A 7,604-nucleotide genomic window follows, 5' to 3' on the forward strand; every position below is an offset into this window, starting at 1 on the left:
CTCTTCACCTTTTAGTCTAGTCTGGCAGTGTTTCTGCTGGTGTAACACCAGCTCTATTGCTAGATTCCGCTGAGATGGCTGATTAAACCCAGGAATTTCACTCCTAATCCCTTTATCAAATGATTTTCCAGCTATACCCACGGTGTCCTCTCCGGAGCAAGCTTTCTTGTTTTTTGCCATATGGATAGGCTGAGAATTTTCCAAATCCTCAATTTCTGGTTCCTTTTTGCCTAACAATTCCTCCTTCAATTTATTTCTCTCCTCTCACATTACTATAAGCAGCAAGGGGAAATCATACCTTTAACAGTTTGCTTAGAAATCTCCTCAGCTAAATATCCTATTTTATCACAAAGTTTACTTTCCACAAAACACAATTCCACCAAGTTCTTTGGTACTTGATAACAAGGATCAACTTTCCCCAAACTTTCAATAACATGTTCCTCATTTCCATCTGAGACTTCACCAGAATCACCTTTATCATTCATATTCCTACCAACCATTTCTTCCTGGTGATCTAGGCTTTTTCTAGCGTGTGTCTCAAAACTCCTCCAGCCTCTACCCACATTTTTAGGTATTTGTTATAGCAGCACCCCACTTCTTGGTACCCAAATCTGTATTAGTCAGGGTTCTGCAAAGAAACAGAACCAACAGAATGTGCAAATACAGGTTTTTTCCCAGTTATCCGGAAGTACAGCCTTCGTATGAAACCTTTCTTAAGCTGAAATGGCATAAAACAAAGAGGCAATTACCTTAGGATACATCTTGCTAATGGGTGCACAGAGTAAATCAAGATAAAGCAGAGATGCTCAGAATCGTAGTTCAAAACTATGGCAGCTTGACGCTGCAATGCTGAGTGTAAATCCTGGGGAAGGAACTTGCAGCGCCGCTCTCAAAGCTGGGGCTGGCTGCTGCCTCTATAATGGCTCTTGCAAAACAAATGCTTACTTAATGCTGTTTTCACTTTTCACCTTTTTCCCTGAAAGTGCAAATCCTCTTCCGATTTCTTTTGGTTACTGAAAACAGGTACTAATGTTTGTGTATCTTTCATGAAAGCGAAGTGGCATAAAGTGTACTTTCGAAAAGCAGGGGACACTTGTAGGTAGAAAAAGATTTTTTTTGAGGGATTTATTCATGTGATTATAGAAGTTGGCAAGTCCAAAATCTGCAGGGTGGGCTGGCAGGCTGGAGACCGAGGAAGAGCCATTGCTGCAGTTCAAGTACAAAGGCCATCAAGCTAGAGCCTCAGGAAAGCCGGCGTTGCAGCTGAAGTCCAAAACAGTCTGCTGGTAGAATTCTTCTTGCGGGGGACCGGGTTGGGATGGGGAGGAAGGTGTCCCTCCTTTGTTCTTGTTAGGTCTTCAACTGATTAGACAAGGCCTACCCACATTATGGAAGACAACCAGCTGTACTCGAAATCCATCACTTCAATGTAAATCTCATCCCCAAACACCCCCCTCTTTCCATCTCCGGCCGTCGCAACGAGAGGAGGTGCCGCCATGTCCGCGCATCTGCAACGGATGGTCGTGCAGAACTGCTCCAGCTTCTTGATCAAGAGGAAGAGGCAGATGTGCCAACCGAGCCCAATAATCTGAAGGGCCGCAACTCCTTCCGCTACAATGAGCTCATTCACCGCAAGACTGTGGGCGTGGAGCCGGCGGCGGCCGGCAAAGGGGTCGTGGCGGTCACGAAGCAGAGATCCAGCCCGCGAAAGCTGGCCACCTCCTACGTGCGGACCAGCATCAACAAGAAGGCCCGGGCCACCCTCACCAGCATCTGGCACATAATCCGAAACAAGTAGCGCCCGGATTTGCGCACGGCCGCCCTCTGCAGAGCCAGCAACGTCCTGCGCAGCCAGAAGCCTGTGACGGTGCCGAGGAAGCGGACCCATCCCACCAAGAGCTCCTGAGCCATCTGTCCCCTTCCCCACAGCAATAAACCTGTCAGCCGGGGGGAAAAACAAAACAAAACAACAACAACAAAACACCCTCACAGAAACATCCAGAATAATGCTTGACCAAATACCTAGGTATGGTGGCCCAGCCAGGCTGGCTCATAAAATTAACCTCTCACAGGCCTTCTGCATTAAATTTTAAGCCCTATGAGGAGAGGGACATTGTCTTAGCGACGTTCATATAGCTTGTGCCTAGAACTGTAGCTAGCATGCAGTAGGTATTCAATAAACAGTTGATGAAAAATGCATAAATGACTGACTAAATGACTGTTTGCTAGGGCTTTAGAGTTTATCAGGTTTCTTTCCACTTGCATTATCTGATTTCTTTATCCCAAAAATTCTTTGAGCTGGATATTATGACCTCCAGTTAAATACTGAAATTGAGATATAGAGAAGTTAAATGACCAGTTCAAATGTCTAAATGCTTCCTGTTCCAGAGGTGGGACTCAGATTTCACTCTTTTGACTTCTAATCCTCTGCCCAGTCAACTCCACTACACTGTAATTATTCTCTCACCTTACCTATTCGTCCTAGTGTTGATAATAAGAGGAAATAGGTAGCTTAATAGTGCCAAGTCTCTGCTGGGTGTTAAAATAGGGTAAACAGGGCTTCCCTGGTGGCACAGTGGTTGAGGGTCCACCTGCCGATGCAGGGGACACGGGTTCGTGCCCCGGTCCGGGAAGATCCCACATGCCATGGAGCGGCTGGGCCCGTGAGCCATGGCCGCTGAGCCTGCACGTCCGGAGCCTGTGCTCCACAACGGGAGACGCCACAACAGTGAGAGGCCCGCGTACCGCAAAAAAAAAAAAAAAAAAAAGGTAAACAGTGAGTGAGGAGGATATTTGTGTTCCTGCCGAAGGCAGCACAGTAAGGGGAGGTGTCAGAGAGGAGCTTCTGCTTCAGTGGTGGGTGATCATTTCAGGGGAGCACTAAGATGCTCAGCAAGGAGAGAGAGTCTCTTTTGGCTCTAATCCTGGAAGAAGCCCAGTTATGAAAACACTGGAGAGGGTCTCTCTATATAAACCCAGAGGTTTTTCTCTGTGCTGCGTACTTTCAGAATTAGTCTAGCATGTCACTCCCCAGGTGGGACGGAGCGGGATGACACAAGGTTTCATCATGCTACTCAAAGCAGCAGTTTTAAACTTATGAGTTATTCCTGGAACTTTCCATTTAATATCTTTGGTGGGGTGTCTGTTGGCACTGGAGAGAGTTTGGGGCTGAATTGTGGGCAGTTGTTGTATAAGGTAGTGGGTTGTTGTTTTTTTTTCCTTGGTTTGAATTGTGACATAGACACTCACTTCCCCCTCTTAGTAACCTGGTTCTTCCTTTTTCTTCAGCTCTGCCTTTGTCAACTATAATGACATATTTATCTTCCTAGCTATTGTTTAGAGCATATTCTGACTTATTATTGATTATTAGCAATAAGTATAATAAACATGATGCTATGGTATGGTAGAATCAATTTAATTTCTGCAAGTATTCAAAAGTACTTGATCCAAGGAGTTTCCTGGTGGTTCAGTGGTTAGGACTCCACGCTTTCACTGCTGTGGGCCCAGGTTAAATCTCTGGTTGGGAAACTAGGATCCCGCAAGCCGTGGGGTGTGGCCAAAAGAAAAAAAAAAAAGTACTTGATCCAAAAAAAAATTACTTCGCATTGACGACAGACTTAAAAGCATGAAATGAAGTTTCTGAAGAGACAGTACTAAATAAGGGCATATGTTCAAAGAACTTTGGGGTATGGTATTAAACAGCAAAGTTCATTGTTGTTTTCATAAGACATTCTTATAAATTAATTGTTCAATAGAAATTAATAATTGAATTTCATTTAAAAATTGACAAGGAGCAAGCCTAGTTAACTGATTAGGTAGGGCTTAAAAGGTGAGTTGTGTTGGTGAAATTGACAAGAGACAGATTATAAACTTTTAGTTGCCATTGTAGTTTACCAATAAGAGTTTATGTCCAATCAGTACATTCTCTTCCATACAGAACTGTCTTCCTCCAAAGTGAAATTATTTAATTCCTCCAAAATACTCTAAATAATGAACTGTACCAAGTATTGAGAGGGTGATGGAAATGGTGTTGGAGGAAGAGATACGAAATGAAATGAGCACAGCTTCTGCTTTCAAGATTGGAGAAAATTGCTTGTATAGGGAATTGGTAATTTTTTTTTAAGGTTTTTTTTTTTAAAGCAGTTTGAGGTTTAAAGCAAAATTAAAAGGAAGGTACAGAGATTTTTTTTCCATACACCCTCTTCCCCCACAAATGCATAGCCTCCCCCATTAAAAACATCTCCCACCAGAGTGGTACACTTGTTACAATTGACGAGTGTACATTGCCACATCACAATCACCCAAGATCCAGACTTCACATTAGGGTTCATTCTTGGTCTTGTACGTTCTATGGATTTGGGCAAATGGTAATGACATGTATATCCATCATTACAGTATCATATAGAATATTTCCACTGCCCTTAAAAACCTCTGTGCTGCAACTATTCATCCCTCCTCTCATCACCCGCTCTCAACCACCGGCAATCAGTGATCTTTTTACTGTCTCCATGGTTTTGCATTTTGCAGAAAGTCATAGAGTTGGAATTATACAGTATGTAGCCTTTTCAGATTGGCGTCTTTATTTTATTAACATGCATTAGGGATGCATTAGGGAAGGATCCTTAGATCCTTCATGTCTTTTCCTGGTTTGATAGCTCATTTCCTTCTAGTGCTGAATAACATTCCATTGTCTGGATGTACCACAGTTTGTTTATACATTCACCTATTGGAGGATACCTTGGTTGCCTCCAAGTTTTGGCAATTATGAGTAAAGCTGCTATAAACATCCGTGTGCAAGTTTTTGTGTGGACATAAGTTTCAACTTCTTTGGGTACATACCAAGGAGTGAGATTGCTGGATTATATGGTAAGAGTATGTTTAGTTTTGTAAGAAACTACCAAACTGTCTTCCAAAGTGGCTGCACCATTTTGCATTCCCACCAGCAATGAATGAGAGTTCCTATTGCACCGCATCCTTGCCAGCAATTGGTATTGTCAGTGTTTCAATAACCATTCTAATCGGTGTGTAGTGGTATCTCATCATTGTTTTAATTTGCATTTCCCTTATGACATATGAGTGGAGCATCTTTTCAAATGCTTATTTGCCATCAACATATCTCCTTTGGTGGGGTGTCTGTTAAGGTCTTCGGCCTATTTTTTTGTAATTAATTTATTTAATTTATTTATTTTTGGCTGCGTTGGGTCTTCGTTGCTGTGTGCGGGCTTTGTCTAGTTGCGGCGAGCGGGGGCTACTCTTCATTGCGGTGCGCGGGCTTCTCATTGTGGTGGCTTCTCTTGTTGCACAGCATGGGCTCTAGGCACGCAGGCTTCAGTAGTTTTGGTGCATGGACTCAGTAGTTGTGGCACTCGGGTTCTAGATCGCAGGCTTAGTAGTTGTGGCGCACGGGCTTAGTTGCTCCACAGCATGTGGGATCTTCCTGGACCAGGGCTCGAACCCATGTCTCCTGCATTGGCAAGTGGATTCTTAACCACTGCGCCACGGGGGAAGCCCTGGCATATTTTTTAATCAGGTTGTTTGTTTTATTATTGTTGAGGGTTTTTTTATGATTAAAGAACATTTAGTTGTGTTCTTGTTGAGTTTTAAGAGTTCTTTGTATATTTTGGACAATGGTCCTTTATCAGATGTGTCTTTTGCAAATATTTTCTCTCAATCTGTGGCTTATCTTCTCGTTCTCTTGATAGTGTTTTTGGAAAGCAGAAATTTTTAATTTAATAAAGCCCAACTTATCAATTATTGCTTTCATGGATTGTGCCTTTGGTTCTGTACCTAAAAAGGTATCTCTATATCCAAGGTCATCTGGGTTTTCTTCTCTGCTATCTTCTAAGAGTTTTATAGTTTTCTGTTTTATATTTAGACCTATGATCCATTTTGAGTTAAGTTTTGTGAAAGGTAAGGTCTGTGTCTAGATTAATTTGTGTGTGTGTGTATGTCCTGCTGTTCTAGCACCATTTGTTGAGGAGACTGTCTCTGCTCCATTTTGTTGCCTTTGTTTCTTTGTCAAAAATCATTTGACTCTATATATTCATATTCTGGGCTCTCTGTTCTGTTCCATTGATCTATTTGTCTATTCCTTCACCAGTACCACAATGTCTTGATTATTGAAGCTTTACAGTAAGTCTTGAAGTTGGGTAGGTAGTGTCAGTCCTCCAACTTTTTTCTTCTTTTTCAGTACTGTGTTGTCTATTCTGGGTCTTTTGCCTCTTCATATAAACTTCAGGATTTTTTTTTCTTTTAATTTATTTTTGGCTGCATTGGGTCTTTGTTGCTGCACACGGGCTTTCTCTAGTTGCGAGTGGGGGCTACTCTTTGCTGCAGTGTGTGGGCTTCACATTGCAGTGACTTCTCTTGTTGTGGAGCAGGGGTCTAGGTGCGCAGGCTTCAGTAGGTGTGGCATGCAGGCTCAGTAGTTGTAGCTTGCTGGCTCTAGAGGGCAGGCTCAGTAATTGTGGTGCACGGGCTTAGTTGCTCCATGGCACGTGGAATCTTCCTGGACCAGGGCTCAAACCCGTGTCGCCTGCGCGTTTGGCAGGCGAATTCTTAACCACTGCACCACCAGGGAAGCCCCATATAAACTTTAGAATCACTTTTTCAATATCCAAAAATTAACTTGCTGGGATATTGATTGGGATTGCACTGAATCTATAGATCAAGTTGATAAGAACAGACATCTTGGTAATATTGATTCTTCCTATCCATGAATGTATACTACCTCTCCATTTATTTAGTTCTATGATTTCATTCATCAGAGTTTTGTAGTTTTCCTCATATAGGTCTGGTACATATTTTGTTAGATTTTTATCTAGTTATTTACTTTTCTTTTTTTTCCCTTCTAACATCTTCATTGGGGTACAACCGCTCCACAATGGTGCGTTAGTTTCCGCTCCACAACAAAGTGAATCAGCTATACATATACATATGTTCCCATATCTCTTCCCTCTAGTTATTTACTTTTATGGATGCTAATATAAATGATATTGCTTTTTAAATTTCAAATTCCACTTTTTTATTTCTCGTATATAAGAATGTGATTGGCTTTTGTATATTAACCTTGTATCTTGCAATAATTGTCTATTAGTTATAGAAATTTTTTTGTGAATTCTTTTGGAGTTTCTGCATGGACGATCATGTCACGTTCAAGCAAAGGCAGTTTTATTTCATCCTTCTCAATCTATATACCTTTTATTTCCTTTTCTTGTCTTATTACATTAGCTAGTACTTCTAGAACAATGTTGAATAGTAGTTGTGAGGGGAGACAACCTTACCTTGTTCCTGATCTTAGTGGGAAAGCTTTGAGTTTCTCAACCATTTAAGTATGTTGTTAGCTACATGGTTTTTTTGTTTTGATTTGGTTTTTTTTGTAGATGTTCTTTATCAAGTTAAGAAGGTTCTCCTCTGTTCCTACTTCACTTAGAGTTTTTATCGTGATAGGCTTTGGATTTTGTCAAGTACTTTTTCTGTATCTATTGATATGATCATGTGATTTTTCTTTTTTAGCCTGTTCATGTGATGGAGTACATTGATTTTCAAATACTGAGCAGCTTTGCATACCTGGGATAAATCCCAGGTGGTCATGATGTATGATT

General features: G+C 41.6%; 1 pseudogene; it reads left to right on the forward strand.

Moving 5' to 3' along the window:
• Positions 1-1,496: 1,496 nt before the first annotated feature.
• On the forward strand, positions 1,497-1,906 carry LOC132433482 (large ribosomal subunit protein eL28 pseudogene; annotated as a pseudogene).
• Positions 1,907-7,604: the final 5,698 nt, after the last annotated feature.

Source organism: Delphinus delphis, chromosome 11 (assembly GCF_949987515.2).
Source record: "Delphinus delphis chromosome 11, mDelDel1.2, whole genome shotgun sequence".
Lineage (NCBI taxonomy): Eukaryota > Metazoa > Chordata > Mammalia > Artiodactyla > Delphinidae > Delphinus > Delphinus delphis.